The 22191-nt window shown below is 37.8% G+C and overlaps 1 protein-coding gene across 1 annotated transcript in view; it reads right to left on the bottom strand.

Moving 5' to 3' along the window:
- The window catches only part of SYT9 (synaptotagmin 9), a 184990-nt gene that overhangs the window by 49172 nt on the left and 113627 nt on the right, over positions 1-22191 (bottom strand). The window lies entirely within an intron of this gene.

Raw genomic sequence — 22191 nt, 5'->3', positions numbered from 1 at the left:
TTAATACAGTTTCAAACTGACAGTGCTCTGGGGAGTCAGGTTTTTGCCCTCAACATCCACAGCTTCCACTCCCCTTCTCCAGTCTCCAAAGATGCTTCTATTTTTAGAAGCACAGATTCGGCTCTGGAAGGTGACCCTACCTAACCTCCCTGCCTTGATTGCTTCCACAGAGGCGGAGGTGGCGAAGGATCTATTTGGTCACTAAGGCAGATGGATTGCTCCGTGTCTTCATGCCTTGTTTTCCTTATGTAAACAAATGACCTCCCCTTGCAAACAAGTCTCTCCTGGTTCCTAGAGACCTGGCATCAAGAAACACAGGTGGCTGGGCCTTTTCCTTTGGGGAGAGATGGGAAGATGAGGACCAGAATTTCACAGGAGTGGGGGATTCACAAGCAGCAGGCTCTGATTTGCTCTGTGGTGCTGGGTTCCCCACTGCAGGAGCAACGTCTGCCCTAACTGAGGAGGGAGGGTTTGACACAGCTTTCTGCTGGTGGTGAGAGGGGAAGGAGAAGCAATGGCTGTCCCACAAATTATCCTTTTGTTTCTTTCTCCTTGGTCTATTCCTTTGCCCTTCAACTTCTGTGCTTCCCTTAGAGGGCATTTCCCTGCATCTAGCTCTCTTCTCTCCTTCATTCTGCCCAGAAAATCTTGCTTTGACAAAGTAAATATAGGAGTAGCCAAAATCATGTCTATGAAATCTCATAATCAATTCTTTCAGCACAAATTTCCAGAGGGCCCACACTGCGCATGTATTTTGCAAGGTATGGGATGTGAAAATGCACGCAGTTCAATTCCGGCCCTCAAGGCTGATCCGCGTAATTAAATGGGTTGTATCAGATTCCTTCTGTGTTAAGTACATCAGATTGTTTATTTCTCCCAATGTAAACCTAATCCCAAATATTTATATTGTACGGCTATTTGCTCATGAGTTAAAAGAAAAAATTCAAACCTCAGACTAGGTGGTACATATAGAATACGAACTAGGGCTAAAGACTGCATTTATGGGTTTTTTTTTTTTAATGGCAAATTAGCTAGGTGTGGTGGTTTGTGTCTATACTCCTAGCTCCTCTGAAGGGTGAGGAGGGAGAGTCACTTGAGTCCAGGAATTCAAGTTCAGCCTGGGCAACACAGTGAGACCCTATCTTGTAAAATTAAAAAAAAAAAAATTAAAGAAATAGTTACTGAAGAAAAAATGCCTTAAAGTGCCTTAAAAAGTCTTTTTAAATTTTCTAAGTTATAAAAGTAATATAACAAAATTAACATATGGAAATTTTCAAGTAAACAGTAAAATATCCCTTTTTCTCATACCCACATCACTCCTCTCCTCAGAATAACACAATGCATGATCATCTACATTTTTTCTTTTCATTCATTCATCCATCCATTAGTTTACTCATTAATACACTTATTCCTTTAGCATTTATTGTCGCTGTGATAGCTGAGCCTTGTTTTCAGAGGCTGGAGCTGAATCTGCAGTGGTGAACAGAACCCTCCCTTGAGGAGAGATGGACTTGCTGGGCTATGGAACAGGAGTGCCTTGACACTTGAGCTCACTCTGCTTTTTCCCCATCAGCTGATGCTGACTTATCGTCAAGAACCTGTAGGTCATGAGGTTTGTAAATATTCCCCTAAATCAGTGGCTCCCCAAAAGGAGCCATTCCATACTGGAAGACATTTTTGATTGTCATAACTGGGGAGGGGGATGTGTTACTGACACCTAGTGGGTAGAACTGGAAATGTCCATCGTGCCACGGTTGAGAAACTCATTTCCACAGAAGTGCTTAGATTCTTTCTTAGTAAAAGGTTTTTCTGGAATCTGATAAAAGTCACATATAAAGGGGTGGTGGACTATTTGGCTTCTTTTTCAGCTTGACAGGAATCAGATATGTAAAAGTGTCACTGGAGGGTAGGAACCCTGGTGGGTACAAGGAGAAGGAAAATGCCATACAAAGAAAGCTTTATTTGCTTCTGCTTTGTGTAGCCAACGTCAGTATTATTGGTAAGATATACAGGGAATTTATAGCAGGCATGTATGAGTTCTCTACCTGTCAATCTTTAAATTCTTCGGTGATCTATTTGCCTGCAGTGGCCTATGATAGCTGTAGTTTCTGTCTAACTAAAGCACCTTTGCATTCTTCTTAGGTGAAGTCCTTTGCAATTCCATGAAGTCCTCAAAGAGCTGCTGCAGGAATTCAGGCTGAACAAAATATTTATTTCCCTGTCATTGTTTGTTCAGGAATGTGTATGTAACTCAAATAGGACCAAGTAGAATCTACCCTGGGATTGAAAAAACAATAGTGAGCAAGAAAAATTCTCATTCACTGGGGTTAGAATAATTCCAATAACCTCAGCTAGAATTGGTGTGTGGTTCTTATATGGTATGTGGTAAAAATGGCATAATATTACTTTAAATTAGCATGTGCAAGTTAAAGATGCATATTTTAAATCCAAAATAAATAACTAAAATTAAACAAGGAATTATAGCTAATAAGCCAACAAAGGAGATAAAATGGATGCTTTAAAAATATTGATTAATCCCTAGGTATCTACTCAGAAGAACAAAAATCATTTTACCACAAAGACATTTGCACTAGAATGTTTCTTGTGGCTCAATTCATAATAGCCAGGTTGTGGAAGCAACCTAAGTGCCCATCAACCCATAAATGGATGAACTAACTGTGGTATATATATACTATGGAATATTATTCAGCCATTAAAAAGATAGAGACTTTACATCTTTTACATTTACCTGGATGGAGTTGAAATACATTATTCTTAGTAAAGTATTGCAAGAATGGAAAAATCCAATGTACTCCATACTAATATGAAATCAATATATAAACAATTACATGCTCATAAGAACAACAAAACAATAATATAGTCCAGTTTGGAGTAGAGGGAAATGGAAGGGGGAGGAAGGATATTTGGCAGAAGGAGGGAGGGCATGAGGCAGTATCTCATCTAATGTGCACACTGTGATGGTGTATAACATGCCTGCTGGGTGAGGGGCTCTTCTACAAGTGGAATTTTGCCCTGGAAGTGAGAACAATGTAACCTAAAAACTGTACCCTCATATTAATTTGAAAAAATAAAAAAACTATGGAAACTATAAAAAAATTGATTAATCCTACTTAATGAACTTGAAGTGTCAAAAGAAATATTCAAGTAATCCAAAAGAAGGCAGGGAAAAAAAAAGGAAAAGGCAACAAGATCACAAGAGACAAATCTGATAGATATAAAAAATAAATAGTAAGATGGTAAATTTAAACTATTTTAATAATAAAATTATATACAAATGGTCTGAAAGTTCAAATAAAGATGAAGATTGCCTGCTTTGGTAAATAGGAAGGCTCAATTTTATGCCACCCCAATAAATCTACTTTAAGTATAAATATATAAATAGAGTAAAAGTAAAAGAATTAAAAATGATATGCCATATTAACACCAATAATAAGAAATCTAGAATGGCTGAATTAATAACAAACCACAGATCAAAGTGATGAATATTACTAAGGATAAAGAGAATCATTTCAAAATAATAAAGGGATGAACTCATCAAGAGTATATAAAAATTCTAAATGTTTATGTGAGAGCACACCCTCAAATACATAAAGCAAAAAGCGATAGAACTGTGAGGATCAACATACAAGTTCCTAACTATAGTTAGAAATTGGAATACTTAAATAACACTATCAACTGTGTTAGCCTAACTAGTGGCATTTAAAAACACTACCACACAATAGTAGTGCACTTTTCAAGTACACCCAGATCACTGAACAAGACAGATCATATTTGGGTCATAAAATAGGTTTCAATTAAATTAGAGATTTAGATTATGCTTTAGCACAATGAAAATAAATTATAATAAATAACAGAATGATATCTGAAAAAATGTCCAAATATTTGAAAACTAAGTAAAACACTTCTAAATAATTATTTTTTCTCAAAGAATAATAATTATAATAATTAATACTAATAAATATAATAATTAATAATAATAATTCCAAATATTTGGAAACTAAGTAAAACACTTCTAAATAATTATTTTTTTCTCAAAGAAAAAAAAATCAAAGGAAAACTATAAAGTACTTTGTTTCTGAGAAAAAGTCTTAATTGCCTGGGGGAGTTGCTCTTGGCCTCAAGCAATCCTGCAGCCTCAGACCCCAAAAGTGCTAGAAGTATAGGTATGAGCCACCATGCTAGGCCTATACAGTATTTTTAACTGAATTAAAAATGAAAAAACACAATATATTAAAATTTGTGGAACGGAGCTAAAGCAGTACTTACAGGGAAACTTATAGCATTAAAATGCCTATATTTGACAAGAAGAAAAATCTCCAATCAATGACCTTAGCTTCTATTCTAAGAAACAAGAAGAAAACCAAATTAAACCAAAAGTAAGGAGAAGAAAGAAATTATAAAGATCAGATAAGATAAATCTAACAGAATGAAGAGGGTAAATAGGAAAATCCACAAGTAGACTTAGACATTTAAACAGTGCTCTATCAGTAATTGATTGAAAGAGCAAGCAGAAAAGAAGTAAAGATATAAAAGACTCAAACAAAAATATCAATTAACTTAGCTTGATTTATATTTACTCCACCCATCAATGCCCCATACTATAACAACAAAATATATATCCTTTTCAAGTGTTTACTGAATATTCACTAAGATAAACCATATTTTGAGACACAAAAAATTCTCATCAAATCAAGAAGACTGAAATTCTAACAAAATATATTCTTTGAAAAAAATAAAATAAAACCAAAATTCATTCATAGATATCTGGAAAATCCCCCAGACACTTGGAAATTAAACAACATTTTTCTAAATTATCCACAGATCAAATAAAAAAATTATAATAGATATAAAATTATTTTAGACTGCAGTGAAAATAAAAATACATATCAAAATCTGTAGAACACAGCCAAAGCAGTACTTTTAAAGAAATTAATAGTAGTAGATGCTTATGTTAAAAAAAAAAATCATCTGAGCTTCAATATAAGGAACACAAAAAACAAGGGAAAATCAAACATGAATTAGATAGAATGAAAGAAATAGTAAATCTAAGGGCAGAAAACAATAAAATGTAAAACATAAAAATAGGAGAAAAATCATCAAAATCAATATCCTCACAAGACAGATCAGGAAAGAAAATGGGACAATATTAACTATCCATATAAAATAGAAGTCTGCATATCTGTATGGATACTGTAGACATTAAAATAATAAGGGGATACCAATTTGTGGCAATAAATTTGATAACACAGATTAAAAAAAAAGTACTTAAATGACAAAATAATCATATACACTAAAGAAAAAGCAGAAAACTTGAATAGTCCTTTATCTAATAAATAAAGTCATAGTTAAAAAATTTCTCATAAAGAAAACTCCAGACCATGTGAGGAAGAAATAATACCAATTCTACACCATGTTTACAGAAAAAAGAAGAGGTGGGAACACTTCTCACCTTATTACAGGTTGAATGTCCTTTATCTGAAATTCTTGGATCAGAAATATTTCAGATTTCAGAAATTTTTGGATTTTGGAACATCTGCATATACATAATGAGGTAAATTGGGGTAGGACCCAACTCTAAACATGAAATGCACTTATGTTCATATATATCTTATATATATGGCCTGAAGGTAATTTCATACAATAATTTTTTAATAATTTTGTTCATGAAATAAAGATTGAGTACATTGAACTGTCAGAAAGCAAAGATGTCGTCACTATGTCAGCCACCTACGCAGACAATCTGTGGATATTTACCATCACCATCATTCCTTACTCTGAATTTATATATTATTGATGAGTAATCATTTTCTTATACTTATTCATACATGATGCTTAACAGTAACACATATGACATACCATTAATACAATGAAAAAGCAATGTGTTCAGGGTAACTAAGCAGCATAGTAGCATCAAAAGAATATAGTAGTCGTTAAACAACAGCAACAGCTAACAACAGGCAGCCTTCAGACTCTGCTTGCAATGCTATGTTTGGATTAAAAGGTTACTATACACTATATGTTATTTAAGTGAGAAGAAACATCAGAAGCAGTTGAGGGACCAGGAAATGGATTCACTAGAGATGAAGAGGCATTTTATTGAATGGCTTTTAAAAATATCTTCTCCAGGCTCGGCACCTATAGCTCAACCGGCTAAGGCGCCAGCCACGTACACCTAAGGTGGCGGGTTCGAATCCCCAGCCCGGACCCGCCAAACAACAATGACGGCTGCAACCGAAAAATAGCCGGGCGTTGTGGCGGGCGCCTGTGGTCCCAGCTACTTGGGAGGCAGAGGCAGGAGACTCGCTTGAGCCCAGGAGTTGGAGGTTGCTGTGAGCTGTGATGCCACGGCACTCTACCCAGGGGGACAGCTTGAGGCTCTGTCTCAAAAAAAAAAAAAAAAAAAAAAAAAAAAATATCTTCTCCAGAGTAATCTGCCTGATTAACAACAGTTTTTGTCTTAGAAGTCTGTCCTTGCTTTTACAAACTGACACGATTCCTTGTCCACTATAAATACACAACACTCTCGTCCCTCAATAACCCCATCTGGTTATTTTCAGGATGTTGTCTATGGCACTTTTTCTGAAATAGTAACAGTATCATCTTCATCATTGTTATTATCACAATCACCATTATCCAGTCCAGCTTCCCTGTAGTAAGCACAAGCCACTGTTATAAAATGTTTATGAAACCAATCAGAAAAGAGGTCCCTAGGGATCCCTGCCTTTTTATTAGCATAATAATGGATGTGTAAGAAATTTACTCCTTGAAAACAGTGAGGCTGCAAACTTTTGCCTACCACCCTAAATTTACAACTTACCCACTCCTGCTGCATTAGCATATCCCAGCCCACTTATGCTGTCCTTGGCATCCTTATTCACGTGAAGGATGTCTCATCAGCTGTAGTCAGTGTCTTTCTGGGCAAAACCAGTGATGTTTGATCGACATTATAGACTTGTTCTGGTGTTAGTTTTTCATCAGCAATGACCCTGACGAGCTCACCAATAAATTTCTCCTCTGCTTTGTGATCACCATATACTTTATTATCATCAATCTTTAAAATTTTAATGTTGTATCATTTCTTAAGATTTTGCATGGAGACTGTTATATATTCACAATTCCCCTCAATGTTTGGTTCATCATGATAGATCTTTGCCTGCTTCACAATCAACATATCATTACGCAGCTTATGTTCACTGTGACACTGAAAGATCCATTCTTTTAATACAATCAAGATCATCATTTTTAGCTTTATGCAGTGTTCCTATTTTTTCATTAACTTCTGTTCATCACTTTCAACATAGACCTGGAACAGTCTATCCCAGTGGTTCTCAATCTTCCTAATGCCGCAATGTATTTTCATCGTTAAAAAGGGGTTGCGGGCTCGGCGCCTGTGGCTCAAATGGCTAAGGCACCAGCCACATACACCTGACAAATGGCTAAGGCACCAGCCACATACACCTGAGCTGGTGGGTTTGAATCCAGCCTGGGCCCACCAAACAACAATGACAGCTGCAACCAAAAAAATAGCCAGGCATAGTGGCAGGCGCCTGTAGTCCCAGGTACTTGGGAGGTGGAGGCAGGAGACTCGCTTAAGCCCTGGAGTTGGAGGTTGCTATGAGCTGTGACGTCACAGCACTCTACCCAGGGTGACAACTTGAGGCCCTGTCTGAAGAAAAAAAAAAGTGGGGGTGGTTGCAACCCACAGGTTGAGAACTGCTGGTTTATCCTTTCATCCTTTCATTTCTTCAGGTCATATGTGGTGGTCATTTAAACACTATACTCCTTCTGTAAGATGTTTTATACACCACTGCCCAGTTTTCCTACAGCTTGACTTTCTGTGCTATAGATAAATATAAATGCTGCTTCTTTTTCTTATTACTGTCTTATCCCTATCCATAGGGACATCTACAGGCCTTTTTGACATTTTCACAATTTCCTTATATCACAGAGCAGAGAAAGCAAAAAAAAAGAAGTAAGTAATGCGTATATGCACTACCTTGACCCCATGTGGGGCATCCTGGGAACCCAGTGTTGGCACATCCAGCCTGCACATTTGCCATTTTCATTTCCCTTTGTAGGTGTGCTTTCCTTCACATCATATGAAAGAATTTGATGGAAATGGATCATAGACCTAAATGTAACAATTGAAACTGAAAATTCTATAAGCAAATGTAGGAGAAAACATTTGTGACTTTGGATTAGACAAAAATTCCTTAGACGGACACAAAAAGCACAGAGCAGAATAGAAAACAAAAACTTATAAACTATACTTCATTAAAGTAAAAAACTTTGTTCTTAAAAACATATTGTTAGGAAAGGGAAAGAGCATGCCACAGGCTGAAAGAACATATCTGCAAAACATATAGCTAATGAAAGACTATATATTGTTGTTTTTCTATTGGCTTCATATTGGCACTGAGTACATTGGATACATGCTCTTCCATTCTTGTGATACTTTACTAAGAAGAATTTGCTTCAGCTCCATGCAGGTAAATACAAAAATGACTACATGCCCATAGGAGAGAAAAATACATGTATATTCAAGTTGGGTGGGGGAGGAGGAAGGAGGGAAAGGGGAAAGGGGAAGAGAGTCAGGGAGATTGGTAAGTTCTCACCTAATATGCACAATGTAAGGGTATACAGCACACCCCCAGGATGAAGAGCTCAACTACAACTTGAACTTCACCTTAGAAATGGAGACAAGGTGGCCTAATAATTTGTACTTGGATATTAATCTGAAATTTAAAAAAAGACTATAAATATATGCATGTGTGTGTGTGTGTATATGTGGTGCTGGCCCCATATGCAGGAGGTGGCAGGTTCAAATGCAGCCCTGGCCAAAAACTGCAAAAAACAAAAAAAACTACTGCATTTCAGACAAACAACCTGACAAAGACATGGGCAAAAATCTCAACATACAGTCCATCAAAACTTGGTTAAACCATAATGAGGTAGCACTACACAACCACTAGACTAAATGAAAGGTTGACAATATGAATTGTTCCACAGGATGTGAAATAACTGACCCTCCTATTAAGTGCAATTGGAAAGGCAAAATGTCACAGCAACTTTGGAAAATTAGTTTGGCAATACAAACTAATGTGTATAGTCCTTACATATACGCTTGCCAAGTGACCCGGCAATCACACACCTAGTTATTTGCCTATGTAAAATAAAATTACAGAGCCATCCAAAGACTTGTATGCAACTTACTTACCCAAACTGAAAAGAATCTCAGATGTCCATCAACTGGTGAATGGATAAACAAATGTACTATGGCCATTCAGTGAACTACTACTCAGCAACCAAACCAAAGCTACTGATACAAGAAACAACACGAATAAACCTCAAAGCATTATGTTGAGTGAAAGAAGCCAGACACAAAAAGACAATATACTTTATGATTCTCTTTATATGAAATGTTAGGAAAAGCAAAAAAACAGTAAGATAAAGTGATCAGTAGTTGCCAGGTATTGGGAGTGGAAGTAAGGGATTGCCTACAAGGGGGCATGGAGAGACCACTGTGGATGATGGAAAAATCCATGTCATGATCATGGTGATGGTTACTTGCAAAAAAACTTTGATGCTTAAAATTGGTTAATTTTATTATGTGTAAATTAGATATCTATGAAGGAAACTAAAAAATTCTGAGAAGATAGATTTGCAAAGGACTACGTAGTATATCTTTGTCATCTAGTTTTATTGTCTTGAGTTCAGAGCATCTGCCCTCGTGGTTTCAATCACTTAAAATTCTATTCTGTTCTATTCTATTCCATTTTAATCGATTATTTGTGCTCAAATGCATCTGAAAATAATGTGTATTCTCTATTCATGGGGACAAATTTATGTATTTTTATAAAATCAAGCTTGTTAATTTTATATCCAAATCTTTCTCCTAGAATTTAATTTATTATGCTTCTGTCTGTTACATATTTTTTAATGGTTTCATTATGTTTCACAACCAAATCATTAATAAACATTTAAGGTACGGTCAAAATGTTCTTATTTCTTTGTTCACTAAAGTTTCTTTTAAAAGAAAGATCATCCCTCCTTTTTAGACATATTTTTCATTTTGCTTGAGTACATCCTCGAGGACTTTGTTTTTATGTTTTTCTTTGTACTTATATTTTCTGAAATTTCACCAGAAGTTATTTAGATATCTTGTTTTTACTGATCTTGCTTGGTCCTTGGTGATGGAAGTTAATTGGAATCTTGCTTCATGCTTTAATGTCTTTTTCTTCAGTGATCATTTAATCTACTTGTTTATTTTGAAACTTCTTTTTTGTGATGTTGATTTTCCTCAGATTGTAGGACATCCTTGATTCTACCACTAAACCGTCAAAACAAAAGTCCACTGCTGCTTACAGTATAGTAAAGGAACTTTTGTAGTGCCTTTACTATTATTTTCTAGGATAGGGAAATATGTATTTCATGTGACATATTTGACTAGAAGTTCTCCTGAATTATTCTTTAATATTACCTGTATATTTACATTAACAAACTTATTAAACTTTGGTTTTACAGAAGGTTACGCGAGGTAGGTAAGAAAGTCATTATAAATAGACTTGATAGCTCAGTCTACTCTCTCTGTCTCTCTCTCTCTCTCTCTCTCTATATATATATATATATTTTTTTTTTTTTCAGGGCAACAAAGAGAGATTTTATGTAAGAAGAATAAAGAGAAATTTTAGAGCACTTCCAAAGAGAGCTGGAAGTGGGTCCCTCTCATGAAGGAGAGAGGTGAGAGAGACCTCAATTTTTCTTTTTTTTTTTTTTGAGACAGAGTCTCACTATGTTGGCCTTGGTAGAGTGCTGTTGCGTCATAGCTCACAAAAACCTCCAACTCTTGGGCTTAAGTGATTCTTTTGCTTCAGCCTCCCAAGCAGCTGGGACTAGGCACCAGCCACAATGCCTGGCTATTTTTTTGTTGTAGTTGTCATTGTTGTTTAGCAGGCCTGGGCCAGCAGGTGTGAACTGCCAGCCCCAGGGTATGTGGCCAGCGCCCTAACCACTGAACTATGGGTGCCGAGCCTACCTCAATATTTTTAAAGTAGCATCATGGTAAGGGCCCTCAAGACTGTTCTCAGGTTCAGTGGTTCACTAGGGGCACTCACAGGACCCCATACAGGGGCTACAACAGCTTGAACTGGCTCTAGGTCTGATAAGCAAAGAATTCTTATCAGGATTTTAGAGGTTCTCCCTAGGGAGTCATCAAGAATCAATCTTTTTTTGAAATGTATAGGGTCCAAGCCTGTAAAGAACCACACAATGTCTTCACTTCAACTTTCCTTTTCATACATATTTTCCTATACTGAAAGGGGAGATGTGGTTGTGGTCCATATGCTTGGGTACCCAACTATCATGCATTCTTGCTCAGAGACCAAAGTTCATATCATGTAGAACATTCTGGAAGAAGGTTAGTTAACATCAGGGCTGGCAGAGATGTTAGATTGAGTGAGCAATAATCATAAAGCAATAAAGCTTGAAATCTATAATGAAAGATAACTGGACTGTTTCCATGTGTTTAGATACTAAGAAATACACATGGGTCAAGATACAAAATACAATTACAATTAAAAATATATTGAGCTAGATGATAAAATAATGCATTTCAAAACATGTAGAATGCTGTAAACTCATATTAAAATAACTTTTTAAGCTTTAAATGCTTAAAATAGAATACAATAAAGCAGTAATAAAAAATCTATTAATATCTCAAAAATTGGAAAAAATAATAAGAAATTCAACAACAAATTAAAGTACAAAGAAGTAAATAATAAACATAAAAGCCCAGAAATTAATGAGACAGCAAACAAATATATTTAAGGAGAAACAACAACGCCAACAGTTAGGTTCTGAAAGGCAAATAAAAATAGCTAACCCTCTTTTAAGACAGAGAAAAAAGAAATGGGAAAAGAGAGGAAAGAGGGCACAAATAATCATGTCATGGTTCAAAATGCAACACTACTTCAGATCCTAAAGGCGGTACAAATATAAAAGGATTTTATAAACAACTTTACACCCATAGACTTTTTTTTTTTTTTGAGACAGAGCCTCAAGCTGTCCCCCTGGGTAAAGTGCTGTGGCATTGCAGCTCACAGAAACCTCCAACTCCTGGGCTCAAGCAAGTCTCCTGCCCTAGCCTCCCAAGTAGCTGGGACCACAGGCACCCACCACAATGCCCGGCTATTTTTTGTTTGCAGCCGTCATTGTTGTTTGGCGGGCCAGGGCTGGATTCAAACCTACCACCTTAGGTGTATGTGGCTGGGGCCTTAGCCACTTGAGCCACAGGTGCTGAGCCGACTTTTTTTTTTTAAGAGACAAGAGTCTCACTTTGTGACCCTCAGTAGAGTGTGATGGCATCACAGCTCACAGCAACCTCCAGCTCTTGGGCTTAGGCAATTTTCTTGCCTCAGCCTCCTGAATAGCTGGGACTACAGGTGCCCGCCACAACGCCCGGCAATTTTTTGTTACAGTTTGGCCAGAGCCAGGCTCAAACTCACCACCCTCGGTATATGGGGCCAATGCCCCATTCACAGAGCCACAGGCGCTGCCCAATTTATCAAGAATTATTTGAATTTCTTTTTTATTGTTAACTCAGCTATTTCACTCTGCCTCTCATCAGGGTCTGATAACACCTGCCAATCTATTAATAAGAATTACAGGATGTAATATTTATATGTTCATTCACATACTCTTAATCACAACCCATACCTAATAATACTCCAATAATGATAGCTTAGGAAAATATAGCCACTGTATGTTTTCAATTTTGAAAATACACTTTAAAATATAAGCAGGGCCAGATATCGCCATGTGAGTTTTTCAGTATCCTTTGCTGCTCTCTTATTTGTTGTCTTTATACCCATAGATTTTGAAATTTGGATAAAATGGACCAATTTTTCAAGATACAAAACTTAAAAAATAGATTTTAGAAAAAATCTAGAGATTTTTTAGATAAAAAAAATTTTTTTAGAGAAAAAATCTAGAGACTGTGAATTTCTAAGACTCCACTAAAGAAACTGAATATGTAATTAAAAACCTTACCATAAAGAAAATTTCAGGCCCAGTTGAATTCCACTGGTGAATTCTATTAAATATTTAGGAAACAGATGAAGCCAATGTTATGCAAATATTTCAGAAAATAGATGAAGGGGGAATGTTCCCCAAGCCAGTTGTTTAAAGTTATCACATTTGGGGTACGAAAACCTGAGAAGTCCATTATAGGAAAGGCAAATTATAGTTTAATCTCATTATGAACTGCAATCAAAAAAATTAAACAAAACATTAGAAAAATGAAACCAGAAAAACATAATAATGACATATATAATTTGTTTTATTTCAAATCTATGTGATTGACTTAACATATGAAGTTTAAACAATTTAATTAACTTAATTAACTTAAAAAATTATATGATGGTCCTGATTACCCCAGAATATTCTTAACACAGCCCTGGGAAGTCCTATAATTGCAATGGACCTGGTGAAAGGTGACATGGATTGGTCTGAAGAAAGCAGTGGAGGTGGTGAGATAACAGCACGTTTTGAAAATAAGGCAATAGATGAAATAGGATTCAAGAATAATTCCAGGATTTTTGACCTGAATAAGTAGAAAGATGGCATCACCATTAATCTCCATTTCTAAACAGAGGGGAGGAAGGCATTGGCTCATGGGAGAGATCAAGAACTCTGTTTTGCATTCCTTAGATGGGATCTGCCTATTAGACACCAAAATGGGGTCATCAAATAGCCAATTATGTATTTGCGTATAGAGATCAGTGGAAAGAGTCAGGCTAGAGACACAAATTACCAATTCTTGAGGGGGTTGGGAGGAACAAGAATGTATCATAATGAACTACATAGTTCAGCTGTAAACTAAGTTTACATAATAATGACATAAACCTGAATAATTATCTCCACAAATTTATACCTATTCTGAGAAAATGGAGGAGGGAAGGATGGGGTGAGGTCTATGTACATGTGTTTAGTGTATTAAGGAGTTAAATCCTCATCTTCTAAATCAAACATTTTATTTAAAATACAGAGGCATATTTATTAAAAAAAAAACAGTTAAAGTAGGTAAAATTCTTCTCAAGAGTGGGAATTGAAGAATGAAATAAAAAGTATCCAATGTACTCAGCCCTATTATGAAACTATTTATAGCTTTCATATGAAAGCTATAACCTAATTATAGCCTAAAAATATGGGGAGGGGGAGGGAGAAGGGAGGGGAGGGGGAGGGGGATAGGAGGGGAAGGGGGTGGATTGGTGGAGGGTGATTGGTGGGATCACCTCTATAGTTTATCTTACAAGGGTATAAGTGAATCTTTTTTTTGAGATAGAGCCTCAAGCTATCGCCCTGGGTAGAGTGCTATGGCATCACAGCTCACAGCAACCTCCAACTCCTGGGCTCAAGAGAGTCTCCTATCTCCATCTCCCAAGTAGCTGGGACCACAGGCACCTGCCACAATGCCCGGCTATTTTTTGGTTGCAGCCATCATTGTTGTTTGGTGGGCCCGGGCTGGATTCGAACTCGCCAGCTCAAGTGTATGTGGCTGGCGCCTTAGCCGCTTGAGCCACAGGCGCTGAGCCAGTGAAACTTTCTAAAAGTAGAATATAAACATCTTAACACAATAACTAAGAAAATGACATGAAGGTTATGTTAACCAGTTTGATGAAAATATTTCAAATTGTATATGAAAACACCACACAGTACCCCATGATTCCATTAATGTACACAGCTATGATTTAATAAAAAAAAAATACACAAAAGAGTGGAAATTGAGGTTAGGAGTATAAACTTAAAGATGACTTCATTTGTATCTAAAAACTCCTGAAGCCTGGACATTTACAGCAATTGATTGAGCTGAGTTCAAGTCCCAGTTCTTTAACCATTCTGCAACCTGAAATAAGCTCTACATAATTTCTGAGTTTCTCAGTTCTCTGTTTTCTATTTTCTCCTTTGGAAAATGGGATTAATATCTAAAGCACAGGGTTGATAAACAAGGCTAAATGAGAAAACGTATTATGCAGCAAACACTGAACCTGAGGTAGCTTTTACTGCCTTTGATTATCTGGGTGTCACTCTCACCAGTCTGGGTACTCTTCAAGGGGAAGCCTCACAGTGGCTGCCGCTTACGAGTGGCTTGGTCAGTATTTCTTGCATTAATGAATGATACACAAATGAAGAAAAGGTGCAAACATCCTTGGGTAAGTGTCTCAGTAGCCTAGCTTCTTGGGGCCTTTGGATCAAATTTCTAGTAGCCAACAGACTACGGGACACCTGGTCTCCCCCTTCTTCACATCTCCCACCACCAGACTCCCTGGCACTGCTGGCTTACTGAGAATTCCTGTTCTTACAGAGCTTCTTTTACAAACAAAACCCCCTGTGAGACATAGCAGGAAGAAATCATTTAGTTAGCAAGTGAAGAGGAAATCTTAGTTGCAACATTTCTCTCAAGTGTCCTTAACTCTCACCTGTAATTTCACACTGATGGCCCAAACCTGGTCCACCTGAAACATGAATGCAGTTAATGATGTGATCATCCTATTTTCAAAGAAATGCCAACTATATTCCCAATATTTTCTCCAGACATGACAAAACTGGCTAAAATTCCTTCAGTGCCAATAATTAGCATGCACTGTTAAAGTAACTGTTGACTACACTTTATTTATAGATATTAGTTGCATTGGAAGTGTGCCTGGAGGGTGACACTTTCCAAGCTGGTGTTGGGGCTCAAGTGAACCCCACAGTCTCACAGGGAAGGGGAGAGGACTGGGATCAACTCACTCCTTTTCACTTTCTGTACTGCTCTCTCGAATGATTCAGGTCCAATTCCCTGGGACTGGCCCCAATTTGGAAAGACTATTGTTTGATTCTTGATATGTTCAATTAGGAATGGACAAGATAACAACATCACATATGTGTAAAGCTATTTATGGTCAACCAAAAATATTCACACCCCTGTTTTATCTGATCTTATCTGGTTCCTTGGTTTCATCATTTATATATGGATGACTCCAACATTTATGTCTCTACCCCTGTCCTTTCCTGCATTAGAGACTCCTACATCCAAATGCTTTCTTTAGTTCTCCATTTAGTTGTCTAATAAGCATCTCAATCTTAATATTTCAAAACTGCAGCTGATTTCGCTCTCCTGTCCCTTGCCTTCCTACTCAAGCCACCTTCATCTCAGCTTGATAAAAACATCCTCCCAATGGCTGAAGCTAAAAATCTAGTAGTCATCATATTTATATTCCTCCTCTTCTCTCACCCTCCCACATCTGCAAGTCATGTAATTTCTCCCTCTGAAAATATCTAGAGTCTGTCCAATTTTCTCCTTTTTTAATAGCACTACCCTATTTCGAGATACCATCATCTCTGTCACATGCACGACTGCAGAATGGTGAAGGCCAAAGGAGAACTGGGCAGGATGGTGGCTGTGATATACTCAGATTATAGGATTCTATGTATATGAGGGGCTCACAGCTGGTCAAGGTAGAAGGAAACCTCAGCTCCTTGCTTCCTTATTCTCGTGCCTACATTGCCACATGCCTGAATCTGGGATTCCCAGTCTGGTCTGATAAGCTGACACATGGTAAGTACTCACAGAGGGCTTCAGAAAAGGCCTGGTTCTGCCTATAGAGATGACGACACATTATAGTCCCTACTCCCCACATGATTGGGCTTTTTCCCCTCAAAATCTAGGGTATAGCCCCGTGGCTGGAGAGCTTGTCTTACATCTCACCACACAGAAAGCTGATCGTGTCCTAGAGCTGCAGTGGCAGATGGGGTTGACAGTAATAACACTAAGAAGAATTTAAGGATAGTGAGAGTGACAAGTGCTCAATCTGAGAAACCACCTTGCTTTCCTGTAAAGAAGATGTAGCTCCAGCTTGTCTGGAATGACACGATGTCTGATTTTGCTTTGCTGGGATTTGTGTCTTTCATATTTCAAAACTCACCCAGACTAGGGAAGATGTGGAGCCTTGGGCGGATGCTCTCTTCTGTGGCATACTTAGCTGACAATGTTTCACTGAGGGCTTACTATGTATTCAACTTTTCTCAGCACTAGAGATGACTGGCTTATGTCCCATAGGAGCCGACTGACAGGGCAGAGCTTCACCACACGGCAGTGCCTAGGGCACTCAACTGGCAGAGAGGGAAACTATATGCTTGAATATAAAGAGCCAAGCCCTGTTCCTGGGGAAGTTACCTTGGTGCTTATCTCCAGCATGTTATCAGGATCAATTATCAAAAGGTATGGTTTTTGAACCCCTAAAAAAGTCATTGAGTCCTAATGAATTCATTAAAAACAGGTGATAGCAAACTCACATCACTTCCTTTTTTGACTTGACTTATTGGATTCACCTGTCAAGGAGCTTTTGTAGCACAGTAAATGTGGACCTCAGCACCTCTGGTGAGCTCTCTTCAGATATTCTTATAGATGATCTGGATAAATTTAGGACAGGTGATAGTAAAACAAGGTGCATTCATAATCTACTTTGACAACTAAACCTTAAGGGTGCCAATTAATGATTCAACAAACTGGGTATTATTCAGTTATGTAATTTTATCAATAGTTTAGCAGAAGAAATAGAATGTGGGTATGGCACAATAGGCATAAGTGCATTGCACTGGAGTCCAGAATCAAGATCCATAAAGATCCTGACAGGTAGGTGAGATCAATAAGGCCTAATGACATAAATGTATCAAGATAAATTACTTGAGGGCCTAAAAAGTCAATGATGCAACCTAATGCATGCAAAAATAAAAGGCTTCATGATTCAATCTTATTTTGACTCAAATATGATAAAGCTACCAGAAACTAATTTTGTTTTAAGCTGCATTAATATAGATGTAGTCTGGAAAGAAAGGGTGTACACTGGCCACAACCTACCTGAAACATTAATTCTATTCTGAGCACCTCAATTTTAGATATGTAAGCAGGTGGAAGATGGTGAGTAGAGAAATCACTATGAGAGAGGGTCAAGATTATATGAGTAGTGATGAGGAATTATTAAGATTTAAGGAAAATATTCAAGAAACACAAGGTTATTGTCAGCACAAATCTGAACCAGTGTCACATAGAAGAGGGACTGACCTTGTTCTTAATAGTTCCAAGGATTACAACTAAAAACAATAAGTAGAAGCCACAGGAAGATTTAGAATATTCTTCTCTATCACAATCCAAAACCATCGTCTGCCTCTGATAGTTTTTCTGCTTTAGAGAAGAACTGAATGTCAAGTAGGTGGATGGACAAACATAAAGCTTTCCAACCCTAATGTCCTATAATTCCCTTCTCAGAATTAGCCTGCAGCCAAGGAGAGACAGTATATTTCTGGGGCAGGACAATTGTTATCAGACCTGTGATTAAGGAGGTAGAGTTTGGTGGAGTGTGTATTTATTTGTATTAGAGAGGAAGATCTGGACACTCAGAGGCCAGAAATGATGAGGACTGTTGACTAAGAACACTTCATTTAACATCCTAGGAACATGTGTACTTAAGGGGTATGAATAAGAGAAGGAGAATTTCAAGCCTTAGTGCACTGAGCACAGGAATTTGAGGCATCAGAACCTTCTTATTTTTTCTTAACAGGCTTCCCTAAAAGATACTTTGAGATTCATACATGATTTTTTAAATTCTCTTATTTTCCTAGGGCGCATGTCTAATCAAGGAGAGTCCTTGGCTAAAACAAAGATAGCAGTGTTCAAAAGTTTAAAGGGCTTTGGTATTTAACTTCATGTTAAATAACCTATTCTGAAAAGGCTCTTTTACAGATCCGCCAATTCTCAATAGGAAAAAAACCAAAGGTAATTCAAGATGAAAATTTGTTCTTATTTAAAGGCCGTGAGAATATCAAAGCATCCTTAGAATTGAGCATTGTGTGCTGGCTCTGACTGCCACAGTGTGTTTCATTGGCTTTTGAAGAAAAGAAAACATTAAGATGAATTGGAAACAATTTTGAATTCACATGGCATTCTCAGCATCCTTGTCTTCCTAAAAATTTCCATCAAAACTAAGAATTCGCTCCATTTATGAGAGATATGGGAGGATGAGATTTTCTAGTAAAGATGCCCTCTTAAAGAGAAGCAAGGGCAGCAAGTGAATTAAATCAATATGCTCAGTGGTATGGAACAATCATAAAGAAAAATAAAATATTTTTATTCTACCATCAGGGGAGACTTGCCTCATGGATAATCACAGGACACAGGATGTTTTGTTTCCTTAAAATATTTCCTGGAGACAAACACCATGCACCCCCATCTCTTTTCCATCTCCATCTGTTCCTCCATCACTATTATCATGTAACTCCTAGAGTTTAGTACCTGGGTCACCAAGTCAGGTTCATTCTAATTCCCAAATGTGTCTTGATTACAATTCTTTTTCTCAATTCCCTTTGCATCAGTTTCTGGAAGATTATTCAGGAGTAATTTTTACTTCTTCCAGTCCATTCTCCATGTCTACACAGATATGATGTTTTCACTCCCTACTTTAATTCTTCAATGGATGCTGGTTGCTCTGAGGTTAATTTCGAATTCTTAGTATATCTTATGAAAGAGGATTTTCCCTAACAGTTCTGTTACTTCTCATACACCTAATTCTCTAATCAGCCTGAGCTATTCTTAACTCCACCCTATTATGCACATACCTTTTCCTTTTATTCCTTTGTATACACTTTCTTCTTGAATAACTCCTGCTCATTTCTCTGCTGGCAAAATTGTATTTCCTATTTGAAGACCCAGTTTGCTAAGTTATCCCCACTGTGCACCCTTCAGGGTCTCTCCAAGTCTGTGCTTTCTGCTCTGGCAACTGTTTGTCCATATTTCCATTACCACATGAAATTAGAGATGTTCGTGACTCTGAGATGCTGAAGGCAGGAGCCTTTTCCTCTTAGCATTTTCATCCAGGACTGTGGCCATTTTATATAGAAGAGCTCAGAGTCAGGGAGGTTAATAACTTGCTCAAGGTCACAGAGCTAGCTAGTGATGAAGTCGTGCCCCAATCAGGTACTCTGATTACAGAGTCTATAGCACTCCCATATGGGCAGCCCTTGCATAGCCCAAAAGCTCTTAGGGACTAATAAAGGGGAAAGTGGTCAAATTCTTTCATATGTAGTTGAGACTTGAGGGAACTTGGAGGAGTTGGACCAGGAATTTCAAGTCTCCTAAGTCTTCTCTTTAGCACACAATGTTATGACCCCTGTGAAGGACTGAAAAAGATGGGATGACCTTCTCTGTCACCTTTTATCAGCAGGGACTTGTTTTTGCCATGGAAGTTAGTGGAGAAAAGAAAGAGAGAGAGAAGCTACCTTGACTGAATTGTATTTGAGAAGTAGGGCAAAAGAGGATCTGCCTTTCCTCCCAGCACAAGCATCAGAACACTTCTTGCTGTGCCCACTGCAATTTTCTAATAATCTTTAGGGAAATAAGAGATTGTGTGACAGTAAAGGGTAGTCCAAGTGGTAGGCAGAGGTCATCTCAGATGCTGATGAGTCCTTAATTTGTAAATTAAATGCATGCATGAATGAACCCTAGTGGTCTCTGCAGGGAGGGAACAATAGGTCCATCAGGGACGGTTTAGAACAGGGACTCCTGTCCAGTAGCTCAACGCGCATCTAAAGATACTCTTATATCCTGATCTATAAGATGGAGAAAGGAGACACAAATATCCTAGAGGAATTTCCTAGGCTGTGGACATAGTTTTATAGGAAATAAAGAAGTAATATATCTTTTTAAAATGTCATGGCCCTGGGAGCTGCAGGGAGTTATCAGAAATCATCAGAGAGATTGAACAACTTGCCCATGGTCACAAAGTTCCCCAGTGTCAAAAATAGGTCTGGAAGATACCATGTGTTCTCTCTGAGCTTTAGTCTTCATTCAAAGGTGGTGTCTTTTTGAACATGTCAAACAACTCTATTAGAATTTCAGAACAAACCTCCTACTCTGACTTCTAGAATATAGTGAAGGTTGTAGTTTTCTCCATCTAATGCTATCTTAGAGACTCACAGGGCTTTCCAGGAAGAGTGAGTCAATGGGAGTCCACTTCTTGGTAATAGCCCAAGGCCAACCATGTATTGAGGTGGTTTGGGTGACAAACCTGGGCACAGGGTTACCCTGATAACCCAGGAAATTCCACAACTTCATCTATGGTGTGTAGTAGTCTGCTGCTCTTCTTGCCATAAAGACATAACTCTCATTTACCCAGGACAAGATCTAAGGCAGTGATGTAGGAGGTAGAAAGAATCTGGACATGGAAGAAGGAAGGAAAGAAGAAAGGAAGAAAGAAGGAAGGGAGTAAGAAAGAGAGACAGAAAGAGAGAGAGGAAAGGAGGGAAGGAGAAAGGGAATGTGTCTTCACTTTAAATTTTTCCATTTATTTATTCAACAAATACTTGTTGAGTACCTACCTAGTACTCTGCTTTATGCTACATGCTGGGAATACAAAATGGGGGAGGGCAAATAAGAATGTGTGCTTAAAGAAGCTGCTACTCAGATTGCCTTTCTGGAACTCAGACAATAAACAAATTAAATAAGCAAACTAAGCTGCATGCTAAATAGTGAAGAGTGTTACCCTAAAAAAAAAAGAGAGAGTTAGGAGCTGGTGAAGGAAATACAATTTTAAATAGGATGGTCAGGAAACACCCCAGAGATCTAAGAGAAGACCTTAAGGAAGTGAGGGAGCAAGGCACTTGAGGTTTTCTTGAGTGTTATAAGGTCTACTTAACCATTACAAAGTACTTTAATTAGTAGTTGAATTAGATATCACTTCTAGTCTAGGCACATTTCATTTAGTCAGATGCTGTAGCGCACAGTAGGAAGCTACTCTTGATTACAAAGGGTCGTAATAGGTGCCTAATTAATTATTCTTCCCAGGTACTCATGGATATCAAAGCAAAAACCCTCTAGGACAATGTGGAAAAATGTGAAAAGATGGATGGAAGTGTTCATCAGGAAACCATGAAGAAAATCACTCTGTGCCTGTAGCCAGCCATATGCACAGAGAAAATCACTCTGAGCCCGGGCCAGCTAAACAACAATGACAACTGCAACAAAAAATAGCCGGATATTGTGGCAGGCGCCTATAGTCCCAGCTACTTGGGAGGCTGAGGCAAGAGAATTGCTCAAGCCCAGGAGTTTGAGATTGCTGTGAGCTGTGATGCCATAGC

This window comes from Otolemur garnettii, unplaced genomic scaffold, assembly GCF_000181295.1.
Source record: "Otolemur garnettii isolate 467f Iridium unplaced genomic scaffold, OtoGar3 scaffold00001, whole genome shotgun sequence".
NCBI lineage: Eukaryota > Metazoa > Chordata > Mammalia > Primates > Galagidae > Otolemur > Otolemur garnettii.
The sequence above is the reverse complement of the archived record's forward strand: the minus strand, read 5'-3'. Positions and strand labels throughout refer to the sequence as shown.